At 46.9% G+C, this 19,093-nt stretch overlaps 1 protein-coding gene across 1 annotated transcript in view; it reads left to right on the forward strand.

The window, feature by feature from the left end:
* Positions 1 to 3,549: 3,549 nt before the first annotated feature.
* The window catches only part of LOC126527377 (uncharacterized), a 61,816-nt gene continuing 46,272 nt past the window's right edge, over positions 3,550 to 19,093 (forward strand). Inside the window, exon 1 of the mRNA XM_050175192.2 lies at positions 3,550 to 3,638. The gene's annotated coding sequence lies outside the window, so the exon portion shown is untranslated. The remainder of the gene's footprint in view (positions 3,639 to 19,093) is intronic.

Consider the following 19,093-nt stretch of genomic DNA (forward strand, 5'->3'; position numbering starts at 1 on the left):
TGTGTGGTCTTTATATTTTTCTTAACATTCTTTGTTACCGTTCAAGCTTCAGCACTGTAGGTTAGCACCGGTAGAATACAGTGACTGACGCGCTTTATTTTTCAAGGATAACTTTACCAAGGACTTCGTTCTAAGTATAAAAAAGGTACGCGTATGCGACAAAACTATCCGATCCTGCATACGGCACGTCGGAAAGGTGGCGCTGCAAGGCGTGTTGGAACCTTTCGGGACTTGTAAAGAGCTGTTTGAAAAGTTATCGGTTGTTCATACAAGTCATACGAGCAATTATATATGTGTGCAATCGTTCCGCCATTAACCCCTTCAGTCGCAAATTAGACTTAATTATTAATGTGTGCGTCAAATTTATATTTAAAATCACTGTAGACTCTCCTGAAAGAAAATCAAGGTGGTAAGAGGTTTGTTTGAACGTTTGATGACAAGGCTTTCTTGGCTAGCTTCACATGGGTTTGGCGTATCTGGGATCTGGGTATCTTGTAGCAACTTCCAGAAGAAGCAAAAAATCCCTTTTGCGCCTTCAGAGCGTCATAGTGAATCGCAGGAGGTTGAACAATGTAGGTCTCGATGACACAAGAAGCGATAATTAGTCGAAGAGTATTTAAAATTTAGAGTACAGGTATAATTAGCGCCAATAAAGTCAAAATTCATCACACTGCATTTTAACCCTGTAAAGGGTGCACCGCCGGAAATAAAGTGATGTTGAGGCAAAGCCACCGTACGGCACACTTTTGGGAAATGGAGCGAGTTCGTTTGGACTAAGCAGGGCCAGCGCGAGGCAATGCTGTCTGGAAGGCCGCAGCTTAAGCGGTACCTACATGAAGCGAGAATTAGCCGTAGATATGGCGAGGGCCCATATAATCGAAAAATAACATTACACCATAGACTGCATTATCTACAAGATCGACCAACCTGTCTTCTTTGTAAAATATACAAAAGGTCAACCAAGTCACATGTTAACGCTAAAAAAGACAAGGTAGACGTAATTTTCCGTGAAATACGATACAAAGAATACAAAGTGAAAGAATGAGGGAATAATGAGCTCAAAAAAAAGGACAGAATAGAGAGATTTAATCAACATTTACACATCAAATAATTTTAACCACCTTTTATACTTCGTCCTTGTCTTCTTTAGCATCGACACTTGGCTGACCCTCCTCTTTTTATTTTTTTCTAGTGCGCCCTTGTAAAACATAGCAATTAAATTCTGACTAATGCACAAACAGACAGGTAGAATTTTCTCCTTCTTTTTCTTTGTCATTAAAAGAATTGACTCACAAGTTGAAAACGCATGCTCAGGTTAATAATTTGCTTCAGGCATTACGAGGAAGAAAAAAATATTCTTGCACTGGCTGTTGGCGGAATGCGGAATGTCGATCATCCCTTCAAACATGGTAGTGGATATCATAAAGTGGTTGTACGGTGTCTGTAGCCGTGACCAGCTGTCTGAAGCGAACTGAAACCCCATTGGGTAATCAGAGGAGTCAATTGAGACTCCCAGCTCTATGTCAATGGTTTTCCTTTTGCCGACGCTAGACACAGAACTAGCAAAAAAAAAAAGAAAACAACTTGCCCACTCGAATGTGTGCACAGAGATTGAAAGGGTTAATTAAGAGGGCCAACCACCGCTCTTTGTCGAGGGGCTCTTGCCGACGCTCCTGCTCGACCACGGCCTCATGTTGGTGCGACAACGAGGACCGCGGCCACAGAGCTGCAAACACCCGTGAATGAATGCCCGCTGCTCGAAGAGAAAACCGGACGAGGTACTTTTTCGCAGCGAACGACCCATAAAAGTGGCGTTTTCTTTTCACTGACGCAGGCAGGCGCGCACGAGTTGCTCGCCGATGAGTTCTTCGCCCGCTTAAAGCCCGAAACGTGTGCCTAAAGTGATCAGCACTCGAGCCCATCATCTGTTTGTTTTTCGTGGTCGCATCAATGCGTCTTAAGCGTCTCCAGTAAGATTATAGGAGATTCCATTAAGTTCATTTAAATTAAATTCCATTAAAGCCGCCGTTTTTCCGACGCGTCGTCCTACGGATCGCACACTTTTAATGCACAAATGTTAGTCGCTTAAATGAACACTCAAAAGCAACACTTAGGTAAAACCTGAGAGACAAAAGAATGAAAACATCTATAATGAGGACAAGCACGACTTGATTTGCAGGAGTGGTTTCCCTCTTCACGGGAATCCATGCGCCGTCTTGGCTGCGACCACCCTCTCAACCAAGACGATCTGGTCCGAGAGGCGGGAGCTGGATCCACAGCATCGTCTCCTGCTGCTCTTCGGGGGGGGGGGGGGGAGGGGGGGGGGAGGCTAGAGGAGGCAAGTCTGGATTTTGTTTGCGATCTATGACAATGTGCCGGAGTGTTCCTAGCTGTTCGCAGTATTTACGTTGTTCGTCATATTGAGTAGGGAACATGAGATGAAACCTCCTGCCGTGCGGTTTCCTGACGTCGCACCAGAGCAAAAGTTCGCCGACAAGGTACCTCCTTCCTTTCTTTCTTTCTTTCTTTCTTTCTTTAATGTCATCTTTATTTAGTTGATGCACCTGACATTCGGCGCACTTCGAGATGCGCACAATGTCAGCAATGACGCCTCTCACCACCCCGCTGCAAACTCAAACTGGCAGTGTCCGTTCGTCCGTCCATCTGTCTGTCTGTATGTCTGTCTGTCTTGCCTGCCGGGCATGTGCTCCCTCCCCCCCCCCCCCCAAAAAAAAAAAAATCTGTGCTAGTATACGGCCTTCCCAGCTCCACCTGCCCCTCACCCACCCTGCGCCGTTGAAGTGCGCCCCTGCCTCGAAAAAAAATTACTGGCTGGCAGCCACTGCCCAGCAGTTCGGGAAGGTGGACATTACCTACGGTTCTGGCTTCACCCGCCCACATGTCACGCTGCAGGCCAGCCAATTAAGCGACACTCATTTGCAAATAGCACGCGCGCAGATCCGATTGCGACTCTACTACCTGCCGTCTCAGTAGCGGGGATGAGAGAGCGAGAGAGAGAGTGGGGGAGAGGATTACCGTGATGTATGTAACGTAAACGCACATGGGGGAGAGAAGGGGCCGCGAAGCCAGTAAGGCAGCGGCTGCGCGGGAGGGAGGGAAGGGTCGGATCACGACCGAAAATCGGCGGCGAAGTTTGCGGTTCGCGCGCGCGCAGCAGCAGCAGCGGGCCAGCAGCTAGCTATACGAGCACGCGCGTGTAGGCAGGGCTGCTGCCGGCTCAACGCATTTCGCGCGCCGCTCGGGGAGGGCTCTCGAGGGGGCGGCTTTCGTGCGACCCCAACGACGAGGAAACTGATGTGGCTGCAGGCGCCGCGGCTGCGTCGCCGTCAGCGGAAGCAACGCGAGCCGACGACGGGCCGCGGCGGCGGCGAAGTTGCGGCGCGGTGCCAATCCCCTCCGCATGCCTGATTGGTGCTGCCAGCTTCGCATCGCTCTGTTGTGCTCTTGTTGTTGTTGTTGTTGTTATTGTTGTCGTTGGCGCTGTTGTTTCTGCTGCTGCTGCCTGTCCACCACCTCTTCGGCCGGAGCGTCCGAGGGGTCAGCGCATAAAGGGGAAGCCGCCGGCTCGCCGGACCACTCGACGGTGTGGCCACCGCTCCGCCGCGCAGGTCAACAAGGTGAGCCTGTTTCCTTTAATTCTTTATAGCGAAGCTTTCTTTATAGCGAAGTTTTCTTCCCCTCTTGCCCGGATTTTGGCGTTCGTTGTCCTTTTCTCGCTGGATATACTCGTGGACACGTGTAGACAACTTGGGTTTCTGAATATGTGCCTGAATAGTCAACTTGCTAGCAAGTTTGACCAACCTGAGTCGCTGGGTGCGAATCCGAACGGAGACGATCGCCGCACTGGGTGTGCGGTAATCGTTCTCCAGCGTTCTCGCCTACCAGTATTCTCGGCCAATATACTCCAGAATGGATGTGTTACTGTGACTCGAGTGGCGCGATCACCTTAAATGTATCTAGACATGTGGCTTACCTCTCTGAGCACGCACCTCTCATCGACGTCGTCTTCGTCCTCGTCAGGCGGACAAGTTAACAGATACGGACCACGAGACTGCGCTCGCGTCATCCTCTACTGCTGCTACTTTGCTAACTTGATCAAGCTTCGTGTCCTTTAGATTCCAACACTGCGTCGGATCTGGGTATTTTCCTTTTCCCTCAGGAAAGTCGTTTCGATCGGAAGTTTAGTGTTGGGCTAGTTAAGTTCACGGCCGTAATGGATACGTGAACGGCAAGTAACAAACGACAGGAGTTAAGGCGAATTCAAGTACGTTCGGATTCCTTCGTACCGCCCCCCCCCCCCCCTCCTTTCCCGCTGTCTCTCTTTTCCACAAAATTTGCCGGTCGTCCAGGCAGCTAAATGATAAAGACTCCCTGCGGGCGCGCGCTAAAAGTGGATCACTGAAGTTCACCCACGCATATTTGCAGCTGCTGCACGGTTATATGATCGCCGTCTAGAAACGAATCAACGGTTGGCAGTTGGCGCCCGTGTCGGGGTGTGCCTTTAATCCTGTCTCCGTCTTTGTTCCGCGCCGCTTACGTAGCCTCCAAAGCAATTTTGATTGCGAAGGGATGGAAATACATGCATCGAAAACGCGTAGGCGTACACTAGTCCTCCATTGTGCTTGTGACAGATGGGTGACAAAACAGAAAAGACAAAGTCACTCCCGCTTCCTTTTGGTTTCGTCGTTTGAACGGTATCCGAGGTTAACGACGACTTTATCCCTCGGGCTTGTCGATGACATCCCTGATACAGGGTGGCTACGCCGCAATGTGCCCGTGCTAGCCGGCGGTGTTGCTATATGCGCAGGAGTAAACAAGGCTTCGTCACACGCTGCGTGACATTGTGACACGGCAGGTTGCAATGTTTTACGTTGTCAGCGTATTTCTGCGCGTGTGCCCGGGCCTGATTTCAGCATTTTGGCTTGTTTACGGAACCGTGTGGTTTGGAGTGTGATTTTATCTTCTACGAGTTGCTTGACTCACGTGCGAAACTTCGAGCATGTTCACGTTCTTACAATTTCATCAGTATTTTTAGTTCTTCTTGTGTGGTTTTTCTTCTTTCTTTTTTTTCTTTTTTGCTACGACTTAAGTTCATGGCGTGCTTTTCGCTGCGTGAAGCACCGAAGTGCGTATAGAAAAGAACAAGAACGAAGGTTTAGTGAAAGAAAAAACACGAGCACTGACTGCCAATTGGATTTATTGGTCAAGAACACTCAAATATACATGCAAGATGATAGGGTTATCAAACACTGTATCTGAGGCACCAGCCACATCGGTTAAAATAAATTATGGGGTTTTTAGTTTCAAAGCCACGATCTGATGTTGAGGCACGCTGTAGTGGGGGATACAAAAAATTGGGACTACCTAGGGTTCTTTAACGTGCGCCTAAATCTGAGTACACGGGTGTTTTCGCATTTCGCCCCCTTCGAAATGCGGCCGCCGTGGCCGGGATTCAATCCCGCGACCTCATGCTTAGCAGCCCAACACCATAGCCGCTAAGCAACCACGGTGGGTCCACATCGGTCGTTCAACGAACCAGCAATAATAAAAAAAACTTGCAGAAAGCTCACGCATCGAAAAAAATTTCGATATAGCTGCAAAAATCACGTCATGAACTAAGACCAACTCGCCCAAATCCCTATTCTTATCCAACGCGTCTCAAGTCGTGAGCCTCTCCTGTCGCTTTCCTGTTATTCTTTGTGGTTAAAAAAAAATTCAATGAGTTCAATAATACACAGCGCTTTCGTGTTCACACTTCCGAGGTCTACAGCATATCTGGCGTTATAGTATATGCGTGTTAGACTTTCGTGTCCATTCAAAGGTGGAGCGCCGGATGCAGGTGTTTCTTACCTGAACGCTTGAGCCCTCAAATTAATCCTGCCCGTCTCATGCGTCTCTGAAGAAAAGCTGCCGCTTGCGTTTTTATTTTCGTTACCTCTTCTTCCATTTCTTCTTCCATCGCAAAGTCCAGGTTCGCGTCATTTCAGACTCCGACATTGCGTTAGATCTGCGTGACCTTCTTTTGCTGTTTTTCACACTGTGCTTCCGGTTTCCTCGGCGCACGCTGCCATGTCTGGGCACTGCGTCTTGCATCGTGACAACTGCCTCGCGAAGCATCAATTCTCCGCGCGCTCGAACTTTCCGGCGTTCCAGTGACGCTGTCTGCGTGAATTCGAGAGGCGAACTGGCGCATTGTTGAATTCACCGCTTTGAACACCTCTGACTGGCTGACTGCACGGCTGCGCCTTCTCTGATTGGCCTAAGTAAAGCGGCAACATGGCGGCATTGGACGGTGCCCAGAATGACACCTCCAGGTTCGAAAACGGTGGAGACGCGTGTTCTTTCATTGAACCAAATGTTCGCAGTCAGTTTACTTATTACTGAACATTGAGGAAGGTGATAAATTAGACGGGAGCATGACATGGAAGCCACGTTGCGCTGCACAGTTGATACGAAACACAGGAAGTAAAAAAAAAAAACAGACCCCACAGGATGATGCGCAAGATCTAGTGCGCATCACATCTTGTGTCTTCCTGTTTTTACTTCACATGCGTCTGGTATCAACTATGCGGTGCACCTTGGCTTCCACGTTCGAGAAACCGAACTAGCCCACGCAGAACCGTTAACGAGAGTATGACGTCATACAGCGAGCCTTCGCAAGTCCAACTCACCGCGCAGCAACCAACTCCTCGCTTTTTTTCCCCCCCCCCTCGCTTTCGTGTCTCCAAAGGTCGGCCCGACATGTGACGCTGCTGCGCTGGGCGTACTCGGCCAATTGTGTTCGGTTCCCGGTAGGCTTTAATCGCTGGCTGCATGACGTCATACTCCCATAAACGGTTGTGCGTATAGTCTAGTTTGGTTTCTTCAACATGGAAGCTAAGGTGCGCTGCATAGTTAATACTGAGCGCACACGAAGTAGAACCACGTTACGATTGTGAGCTGCACGTTGCAGTCGGGGATTCCGGGAATTTCGACGTACACACAGTGCGCAGCACACGCGGGCGTTCTTGCATTTCTATTCATCTATAGTCTTTCTATAGACCTATAGTCTTTCTATAGACTTATACTCTTTCTTGTGTAAGTGCCCGGGATTGTCGTAATGAACGCAGTACCTGCAATTTCACGCCTCTGTATACTACGCGCGCTTTCGGCTGGGCTTGTTGCTGGGTGTCTGTAACTCCTGTAGGCCAAGCGGAGAGCGGACTTGGAACAGTGGCCGAAATATCCTGCAGGATGCTTGGGAGCGAAATGATTGGTACAGATTTCGGCCGTGATAACAGCGTGTTTATCGCGCGCGGTGGACCCGCCGCAGGGACTCGTTGGCTTTGGCGTTGTGTGCCGCTGTGCACGTGGTCGGAGGTTCGATTCCCTATGGCAACCGCTGTATGCTGCGACGGGCTCGGAATGTCAAAAGCCCTCCTGTATTGTTTTGTTCTTTAAGTGCGCGTTAAAGAACTCCAGATGGTCAAAATTAATCCGGACCTCTTCACACACGGCCTCCCTCATATATCACTGTGCAATTTCGGGAGGTTAAATTCAAATCGAATCAAATCAACTTTTGTTTTCCAGTAAACAAAGAAAAAACTGGATGGTCATTTTGGGCCAAAAGCTACCACAGTAGCTTGACCGCGCCGCCACCATGCACTGAAACGCGGCGTCTCGCGATCGGGAGTCGAACGCGCTACCTCCCAGTGAGCGGCACAGGCGTCGAGCCACCACGGCTCTTACGACTGCCGTCAGTTTTGGAATAACACGCAACCTGTTGAGTCCGTAATCAGAGCGCTACAGCTAGCACGTGTTTCTTGGTACACGAAAAACGTTTTCTTTTATAATTTTTGAAAAATAAATTCGGGTTGGTTATTTCATTGCCATTCCTAATGTATACCTGCAAATTGTGCCCTCGAACCTGCATACGCCTGCTTTATATCTGCCTGCATAGCTGCCGGTGCTTTTCCTTTTTTTTTAAACAGAATTTCTGAAGACGGTACGTTACGTTTTAACTGCTTGTTTTGAGTCCGGCTTCCCCCCCTTCTTCGCGGGGGGGCACGCGTTTCACTTAAAAGCGTGACGTAACACTGACTGCCATGGAGTGCGCCCGAGACTTTCTCAGTAGACTGCCTCTTATGTGAGCCGCAGGTGGGCATCTGTAATCCTGCGCTGTAGACGAGTTTTTTTTCCTAGACACACTTTCGCATCGTAAAGCTCCTCGTGGCTCGCTTTTGCTTAACCGACCTTTACAGCGTTGTACGCCTGGCTTTAAAAAACATGTACTTCCGCGCGAGAAAAATAATTAGAAAAAAGGTTCGTTTGAGCAATCTCGGAACAGAGACGCTGGTTAAATGCATTTAATAAAAATAAAAGACAGACGCTGGAGCGTCGCCTACAGTCGTCGCGTAAGCTTGCGTGATACAGCGCGTGATATTAGAAGGCCTCACCGCAACGTAATTACGTAATAGCATTCGTTTTACACCCATACTATTTTGTATACGTGGATAACAGGGAATATACCCTTGGTTTGCTTTTCATCTTTGGTTACGTACAATTCGATTTATTACTAAACAATTTAGAGTCCGAACCATTGCTGTTGAGTTATACTCAGAAACTACTGGTACGATTGCTATCGATTTGAAATTATTAATGACACACTTTCAAGTGAAATAAAAACGAGAAAAGGCGTCCCTCAAGGCTCCATACTTGGTCCACCGCTATTTATCGTCTTTATAAATGATATTGTTTCTATTCGTAGCACCCCCTAGAGTTGTCGTGTATGCAGATGACACAAATATATCTTTACCTCCTACATGCTAGCAGCACTTGGAACCAACGGCAACGCATATCTTGTCCCTCTTTCCAGAAGGCTAAAACAAAATAACTAGACTTTAAACGCTTCCAAAACCGCATACATGATATCTCCTCCTACAACCAAACCTCTATACAGTAGCATTAAATCAAAATTTGAAGAAAGCGTAATTAAACATGTTCAAGAACTAAAATTCTTTGGGGTATGGTTTCAAGACAAGCCAAGTTGGTCTGCACATTTAAACTACCGCACTTCATGACTTGAAGTGTACCATTGGATGCATTAAAGGATAGCCTACTTTATACCACTGTGGCTAAATGGAACTCTTTATCATTACCTTTTTTTATTCTGAACTTACGTATAGTTTAATAGCTTGAGATAATACTACGCAAACAAATTACAAGAAGGTTGTTATTTTTTTAATATTGCGTTCTTTTGATAATTGTTACGGTAAAGTGCCTGATTTCGGAGTAGCTCTTCTGTTTGCAAAGCCCGCTATGCTACGGGCAGACCAGTTGTGTTATTTCGAGCTTTTACAACTAATATACCGAAACAAATTTCGCACAAAAGGGTGATTAACTAAGTTCTAACTATTGTCTAAGATTTCATAGACGACGCACACTCAAAGTGCGGACTGAATACGGAAGACAGAAAATGGCACATGAAATGCCTTATGCACTAAACAATCTCGCGGGGAATTTAAACTTCACTAACACTACAGCAACTTTCGAAGATAGCATTGAACATTTAAAAACTACTTCTAAATCACTGTACGCTCATAAAGAACTTCTGCATGGTTTTACGTCCCTACTTTTGATATATCTGGTGCCTTTACATACGCGTATACGTGTAATACCTATACGGTGTCCCACCTAATGTTAGCCAAACTTGGGTTCAACGGGGGAAAAAAATGGTTGAAGAAACACGAAGCAAGACACGATTTTATGAACTACGGTATTCCTTCTGTATCTTGTATCTTGTAATTGTATCTTGCACCGTGTTCTAAAAACCTTCTTTTTTTTTTCATTGAACAGCTTGGCTTAACGTTAGCTGGGACACGTGATATATGTAACGCAGATATCTGTGCGTGTGTAAATATGGCGTCTGAAGGTTTACATGCCGCGGTCGGTGTCGCGCGCGCCATGTCGCGTTTCTCCGCTACCTCGACCTGTCGGCTATCGGCTCCAGGGCGCACACGTGGCCCGCAGTCAGCTTCGCGTGTCTTCGTCGAACTAGGCCGCTTGGTCTTGCCGGCTCATCAGAACTAACCGAAGCACACCTACAGGCACAATATCTCCGACTAGCCAGCATCTCTACCGGAAGACATACAGGGTGTTTCAGAGAACACTATCAAAATGTTTTAAAGGTTGCCTGTGTCATATAGCTCAATTCTAGTATATGAGCCGGTCTACTCGAAGCGGCGGACACTACTTGCAAAAAAAAATAGACATGCAAGATAGACTAATTAACAATAATTTACTAATTAACTGTTTGGCAAATTATCTTATGACCCATGTTGCAATTTAGAAATTCTAGCAGTGGACTTCGCAAGGCGGATCCACTCGGAACGAGTTCTCATGACGACACCAGTTTGGAGATATAAGTTCCCGAACTTTGCGGAAAAATGAACTGGCGTTCCAGTTACTTGTGCACTTCAATGCATGAAACGATGTTTTGTTAACAAATTAACTGGAACGCCAATGCGTTTCTCCGCAAAGTTCGGGAATTTATATTTCGAAACTGGTGTCGTCTCGAAAATTCGTTCCAAGTAGATCCGCCTTACGAACTCCACGGCTAGAATTTGTAAATTGCAACATGGGCCATAATGTAATTAGTTAAAACCTTAATTAGTGAATTTTTACTAATTGGTCGATTTTGCAACAAATTTTTTTTTGTGCAAGTGTCGTCCGCCGCTTCGAGTAGGCCAGCTCATGAACTAGAATTGTAGTAACTGCCACAGGCAGATATTACAATCACATTTCGTTATCACAGTTCATTAGCCCAGAAAGCAGTTCGAGCGCTTTCTCACTACCTGAGGGCAACAAACTTGAGTGCCCGACTATAGACATCCTACACCTAAGCTCTCTCTCTCTCTCTCCCCATTCCCCTCCCCACGTGTAGGGTAGCAAACTGGACTCAGTCTGGTTAACCTCCCTGCCTTTCCTTCTTCCCTTCTCTCGCTCTCTATCTCTGCCACAGGCAACGTTTAACGATTTTTGAAAGTGTTCGCTGAAACACCCTGCATACTTTCTAAACTCCGAATTCGCATTCCTGCTAATCATGACTCCCTAAAAGCCCTTCATCAGCAGAGCAGAGCTTCGGAACGACACCCACGGTGCGCGAGATCTGCGCAATAGTGACGCAAGTGGTCGGAGACGTAAGAGTGCGTGCGGTTCTTGATGGGAACGAGTCGAGAAGCAAGCGCAGGTCGCGCAGCCGTTTGTCACGCCATCGTGTCGTCGCGCTGTCATCACTTTTGTCGTCGTCGCGCCGGTCATCTGCTTCTCGATCTGCATCGCCGTCATACCGCCCTCGTCACACCGCCGTCGTCGAGTTGTCATGCCGTCTAACCAAAACGTGTCGACGGTAATCTGTTTCGCCTTCACCGAGCCCCTCTATCGACGTCAGCAGTACACTTCGGAAGTATTACTTAGCGTGTGCGTTTGATTTCTATTGTCACTTACTGTGACATTCATTTTGGATTGGTATATACAACATTTTTTTTCTCTTTGTTTAGAGGGGGGCAGGTGTAAACATCCATCTCCAACGGGCAATCGAAGCGATTACCCGTTGGATTGCACTTTACAGGTAGTGGACCTGTAACACCCGCAATGTGTCACGTTCCTTCTGACCGGTCGGAATTCGGCCATGCTTAGGCGCCGAACTGAGTGCGTCGTTCCGAAGATCGCATTTGGTGTTTAACTTTATCGCACTTTTCACGGCAATTCGTGGTGTATATAGAGAGTAAAAACAAGGGTAGAAAAGGCAGGGAGGTTAACCAGAACAGCATCCGGTTTGCTACCCTACACTGGGATTTGGGGAAAGGGGAATAGAAAGAGGAAGAAAGGGAGAGGGTAAGTACTGAGTACGGTACAGTGGTATAACAGTGTGAGTAAGTATATGAAGTGGAGATCCTGCTCATACTGTGCCTACAGATATTGTGCAACGACGGCGCACTGTTAGCACGAGTTACAGCAACACAGGTTGGTCAGGATACCTCGAGTTGTATGACTTATATTAGCGTCAGCGCAACGTTACGGCCGCGTTCCTTTCAACGCGATGGTGGCGTGTTGCATTCTTTAGCGCATCGAGGTAATTGCAATGCGACAGCGTTTACCTGTGGCGTAACCGCCTTCATCCGAAACTAGCCGGAACCTGTCCCCTGGCGATTAGCGTTCCGCCGGTCAGCGCAGAATACCACGCTGCGGCAGCCGTCTCACTTTCCACTATAGAGCTCTTTCTCTCTCTCTCTCTCTCTCTCTCTCTCTCTCAATTCGATACGCCAGCGTTACTAGTATGCGATAGCCAGTGATAGCCAATGCGATAGCCGGCGTTCACGTGCACCGCGTGAGACCACTTTCCCCGTCTCGAAATATACTCCCTCCTGGCGCATCAATTCAATTCGCTTTCCTAGCGCATTAGCTCAGTTTACATGGATGCGATGCTAAGCGGGTTTCACTCCGGCCACGGCGGCCACTTGTTGATGGGGTCGAAATGAAAAGAAAAGAAAAGAAACAAAAACGCATGTGTACCGAGCATTGGGTGCACGATAAAAAAAAAGAAAAAACTCCAGACGGTCAAAATCAGTTCGGAGTCCCCCGACTACGGCGTGCCTCATAACCATATCGTGGTTTTTCCTTTTGGCGCGTAATACCCCAGAGTTCAATTAATTATTTTGCGTGAATGCGCTGCCCTAGAAATGCAATGCGATGCGCAACTTGTCTGATTTGTGTAATCGTCGCTGTAGATGGAGCGAAAGGAGACGACAATATAATGTGCTCGCGTTATCTTCTTTCTCTTCTGCGTACCGCAGTGAAATGTTGCGCTGAAGCTGACGTGTCGTACGAGTTACAATTCATACTGAGCACGACATTGCCGAGTGTGCTGCCCAAGTTTGTAAAGCTGCGAAGGCGTGCGACCTTACTGCCAATCTCGGAGCAATCGATATTTTTTTCCCGTAGTCCGTAGCCTTACAGGCGCTTCGTGTACATTTGTTTGCGTACTTATGCCGATGACCGGTGTGTCAGAGCCCTGGGAAGTGCTCCGGTGGTGTAGTCATGCAAAAAAGTGAGGCGTGCAGACAGGACACAAGAGTAGAGAAGTAGACAACACGAACGCCGACTATCAACTGAAGGGAGCACTGAGGCGAAAAAAGAAAGAAGACACAAAAATCATCTGCGCATGCTCAGGAAGGTTACATCGTGGCGTCGATCGGTTATACAGGGGTTTCTACGAAGATTTTTGGTAATATTTAAAAATAACCATTCTGAAATAAGAAAGGGCGGTTCCATATTGGCGACCACGGGGTGACGGGTGATACGTAGTAATTAGTCGCTAAAGAACAAAAGAACAATTAACATTTTAACTTTAGATTTGAGTGGGCTCATCATAACTGAGAAATTGAAGCAAGCCCTCCGTACAAGCCATATCGGCTTTTGGATCTGGAGAAATGCGGTTACCCGCGGAACTGTGGCACGAGCAATTTCGGCTATCAGAGCACGCGAAACCGAAACTGGGAAGCTGCAGCGAGCGCAAAGCCGCGACCCTCGAGGCCACTTTTTTGCACACGTCGCTCAGCAGCGGGCGGGCAGCCATGGAGCGTGCTGCGACTCCGTTCTCCTCGCTGTGCCAGCGCGCATAGCTGCTGGGTGATCGACAATTGGGCGAGTTGTTACGGTACAACATAATTTTTCTTGCAGCGCGAAAGGACGAAGACGAGATACGCAGGACGAGCGCTGACTCTCAACTGAATGTCTTACTGAAAAAATATCGTATATAAGTGATTGAAACACACATAGAAATCAAAGGAACGCGTGGTCTGCAGATACATATACGAAAGTTAACAAAGCATGAATGTTCAAAGAAATCAATAATCAAGCATCCAAAATACCCACCAGAGATTGAAGCTTTGCTTCACGTGATCTTCGACGTGTTCGTTGTATCTGCACAATTGTACTTTTATGCTACGAAATTCTCGCTTATGGTAACTTCCTTCATTGGTAGTTTAGACTTGTTCGGAAAGCTTCTGCGAATCTACTGCGAGCTCACTTCCTTCGAGCGTTAATCCCTGTTTGTAATCCCTGCCATGTGTCAACGAAAGCGTCGGTGACGCTCGCCTTTTAAATGCAAACCTTCCCATTCACGGGGGCTCTCCCATTTTCCAGCGCGGCCTTACGTCGTCTTAGCAGCGCGATTGATGCGAAGAAAAAGGTGGACACAAAAACTATGCGGGCGATTTAGCGGTGAATGCGCAAGAAACGCGTTATCGTTACGTCGCACCTTTTTGATGTCCCGGATCCATAATTGAAACCGTGTTCGCCACGTTGCAAAAGCGTTGTTCGGGAACTTACTCGACGCACATCCTGTCCTTTTTTCGAGGAGCGAAGACCACCGTCTGTTGCACTATACACGTACGAGTCGTATATGCATACATTACACGCTCTCCTAAGCTCTCCCATCGCCTCTCGACTTCTACCACGTGACCGGCTTCCCACACTTCACATACACATTTTTTTCCATTTTGACACTCCTAATGCTAACGCATTAAAAAAAACAAGAATCCATAATCTCGGGCTGACGTCAGCAGCAATTCGGCGCTCTTTTGTTCTGGCTTTTGTCTTTGTACGCCGGTGTCGCCTTTGTTTCGCACTGACGAGCCGACACAAAAAACAAACAAAACAAAAACAAACACGTGGGGAGCCTCCTGCAAGCACTGAGCAACCGTAATGCCTTTTTTGATTACGTCGGGTACGCGCACTCTACCGCGTGTGTATGAAGCTGGCTGGCTAAATTGAAAAAAAAAAACGGGGTCAAAGAACTCTCCCTGCGGCATTATATAGGCGCCGACCAGACGGCGCTGCGACTAATTAACTGGTCAGCGGTCGAGATTAGCAAGAGACGTTTGGAGTATTTGTGGGGAAAGATTTATAGAGCCGGGCTTGGTAAAATGTAAGTGCAGGATATAGAGAGAGAGGTTTTATTGAACAGAGAAAATATTTTTAAAGAAAATTGGTATGCAAAATGCTAGACTGCAGTAGATGTAGTAAAACCTGACCAACTCAGGCAGGCTAGGTGACTATTAGTCGCCGCCCCGTTTCGAAGGGGATGTCAGCCGACACAAGGGCAACAACTACAACAACAGTAATAATAATCGTAAAATATAGTTTTCACGTCACGTCACGGACACAACTTTTCGTCGTGTTAGTAGTACCCGAACATGGCGACCGCGATGAGGTCAGCGCGCCATATTATCACACGTTGCATTGCTTTTTGACGGTGACTATCTTTCGCCGCATTATCACTGTTATCACTGCAACTCAGACCTCCGGCCGGACTGCACCGACGCGAAGCGTCTTTCTTGTGTCGGTTGTGGATGGGAGTTGCCTTCACGAAAGCTTACTCAGCACCAATTGGAATGGCTGATAGTCCTGCATGTGATGTTTGCAGGTGCGAGGAGAACATTGACCACTTATTGTGCCACTGTCGTCAATTTCAAGCACAAAGACAATCTTTGTCTGACGCATTCAGAAAACTAGATGATCGTCCTATGAGTGAACAGACAGTACTAGAGCACCGTCCCCACCGATCATCGGCTCAGAACGCAGTGAAGGCACTTTTCTGCTTTCTGAGGACGTCTGGTTTGCACGAGCGGCTTTGACTCAACGACTGTATGTGCACGTCTCTATACCCTCTCTCTCTCCCTTCTGTCTCCTCCCCTTCTCCCTTCCCCCAGCGTAGGTTAGCCAACCAGACTCTTGACTGGTTAACATCACTGCCTTCCTTATATCCCTCCCTCCCTCCCTCCCTCCCTCCCTCCCTTCCTCCCAATCTCCTCTCTCTCTCTCTCTCTCTCTCTATCACTGTTATCGATTTGTCGATTAGCGTCCGATGCACTCGTTGTGTGGTCACGTTTCTTGTTGACGCAGCTTCTCGACGCGCTATTACGCCAAGATGGCAGCCAGTGTGACGTCAGTGCCACCATCTATAGTGTTTTCTAGAATAAATGCTAGACGGAACTCTGGCGATGCGATCGTTCCGCTACTACCATGGGAATGGCGGTTATTGCATCGGTTTGTCAGGTCTTCGTGCTTGTGGCATCGATACGTTTTTGTGGCTTCGTTTACAACGCTCAGCTGATTCGATGGGCCCAACCTTTAAAGTATTCTATGTATATCTGAACGCAGAACGCAGTAAGACTCCGTGTGTATGCGTAATCACTGCGAATCGTTGCGCTTGTAACGCATTATCTTGTCAAAAAGTGTCAGTTTCCAAAATCACGAAGCCGTTTGAAGCCAGGTGGAAGGAGTTAGGGCAAACCCATGTACTAACCATCATTATTCCCATGCTGGCCGAAACACCATGCTTACAGATGTTATAGCCACTAGCGCCAGAGTTCCTTTTAGCAGTTGTAATTAACTCTGATGTAAACTGCGATTCTTTCATACAAAGCTGTAAAATAAATAAAAGAAGAGGTCAAAAAATAAATTTTCTACATTTACTAGAGGGACAGCGCACTTCTTGAGACTAGGGCTGGTAGTCTAAGGCCAAGTTAGAAGGGATCGTTTACACAAGATGGTGATGTTTACGTTGCAAGTAAAAAATACCGCTGAGACAATTACGCATACAGGTGTATCTTGTTAGAATGTCGGAATGGACATTCAAAATTATATAAAAGGTCGTCAGTTTTTTTTTATGAAGCTATAGGGCTTGAAGACAATAATCAGGTGATAAACACCGCAGTAAACGTAAGTAAGAGGTGTTTGGAATATTGGTGGCGTGTAAGTAGAGAAACAGAGCGATGTCGGCTGAAAATTGGTGGTACACGATGTCAGAATGGTGTAATCGTGCACTTATTCTAGACAGCAAGAAGTCGAAATGGAAATATATATGTAAGTATATTAAAGCTGCGCGTGAACTTAAATAGTATGCGGGAGTGTGGTGGCATATGTCACCGCCACGTTTCCGAAGGCAAATTCAATCATAATCATCATCATCGTGTGTCACACCAGTGTCGCCGACACCTGCCACTAGAGCTGTGAATGAAACAGCGTTTTTCTTTTTTTTTTACTGAGCCGCCACCAGTGAGCTACAGGATGTAGCTAATCGTCACCCGTGGCTACCGACAATGGGGTGCGCTCACAGGCTTCGACCGATTTGGGAAGCCATGCGTCATCCGTCTCAGGTAGCGCATCAAATGGCTGATTGAAAATACTATTTGGTTTTGCTTACAGTGCGTGACATTAGCTGCTGCGCTAAAGAAATAGTGGAACTAAAGAAATAGAGAGCCGGGAGGCGAGGAGGTGGAGGCGCTGGTAGCTCGTTTCACAAATGTAGCTCTCGTTCTTCTCTGTTCTGTGTGTCGCACTTGCAGTATTGGGCGCTAACATACCGCCGGTTATAATGCGAGTACATCTTTGGATGAGATATAGCACTTTGTTTATACTGCGTCTCCGTAAGTACGGCTGCACTAGATTTGTAAACAGGTCACTCTGTCAGGCTGTCGCCTGTAGAACGAAGGGAATGCATGAAGCTGGCTTCTCATAATGAGGACTGTTATGGCGAACAAGCCAGAGTTGGCGAACATGTGTGTGTGTGTGTGTGTGTGTGTGTGTGTCTGTGCGTGTGCGCGTGCGTGTGTGTGTGTGCGTGTGTTGTGCAAGTCGCGCTAGAGAAATTTATAATTTACCGTGAGATTCTAACTAATGCATTATTAGGTTTGCCCACGGGACGCTTCAGCACCGGATATTCGAGTGTCCCACTTTCATTACGCCGCGAAAGTCGCTAGTGACAACTATCATCTCGCTGGCCTGTGGTGTGCCTCGAGGCGATCAAGCTCATCGCACTCTCCTTACTTTTATACAAGGAACTGATTTCGGTTCCCGCTTGTAGCTTATTTCCTTTTGTTTTCAAATGCCAAGACCTCGGATATTATTTATTATATCATTAACATTCTTTCAGTAGCACGACATGCAGTGAGCGGCCCTACGTATATCACCTGTACTACGTGTGTTTTGCTTTATTCTTTGAGATATGTCGTCTTCCTCTTTCTTTTCACTTTCCTTTGCTTCTTATTTGCCAATTCTATGTTTCTTTCTCCTCCTTTCTGAAGAGTAGGCAGGCGTGGTTCCCTTTCCGATGGCACTTGCCAGCCTGCTCCTCGCTTTCTCTTTCGCATCAAGTGTATATATGTTTTCAAAACAAATAATAATAATAATAATAATAATAATAAACACGCTGAAGTAGGGTCCACCTGTGCTAGATTTGTAAGGAGATCACCCTGACCGGCAATCACCTGTAAAATTAAAGGAATGCATTAAGTTGGCTTCTCCCCATGAAGACTGTTACTGTGGATAAGCCAGCTTTGGCGAACGTTATTTTGTGCGTGGGCGGTGTTACAAAAAATTACAATTTCACCTGAACTGTGTACCATAACAAATTATATTGCCCATTTTAAGCGCATTGAAGTATCATCCACCTGCGCTATATTTGACATGTCACCCTTGTAAGCTGTCACCCGTAGTACAAAGTGAATGCAAGATGTTGGCTTCTCCTTAGGGCACGTAAATTTATTGCGGTTAAGCCAGCTTTGGCGAACTTTGCGCGTGCGTACGTGTGTGTGTGTGAGCCACGGTACTGAAAACTAAAATTTTAGGTGAACTTTAGAACAAATTTTCAAGTCAGTTCAATTTCATTTAGTAAAGATACACGGTGTTTTAGATGACTCGTGCCAAGCTTTAAAAAGTCCTCTTACTCGGTGCGGGAATGCAGCCAACTTAGGATTGTTCCCTGTCATATTTAGCAACTCAAAGTATTTTCTGTGAGCTTAAGAATTCTAAGTTGGTTGAATTCTTTTGACGCACTCACAGTTTTTTAGAGCTTGGGACGAGTTAGCAGAAACAACTTGTAATTTAGGTGCATTTAGACATGGAGTACATGCAGAAGGCTACAAATATTTTGGATTTTCCCATTTTAATAGATTAATTTAGCGTCCACCTTGTGAAACTAATTGCCGTTTCGAGGGGTGTCTTAACGTTTGTTTCGGAAGCCCCTGAA

Source organism: Dermacentor andersoni, chromosome 9, assembly GCF_023375885.2.
Source record: "Dermacentor andersoni chromosome 9, qqDerAnde1_hic_scaffold, whole genome shotgun sequence".
NCBI lineage: Eukaryota > Metazoa > Arthropoda > Arachnida > Ixodida > Ixodidae > Dermacentor > Dermacentor andersoni.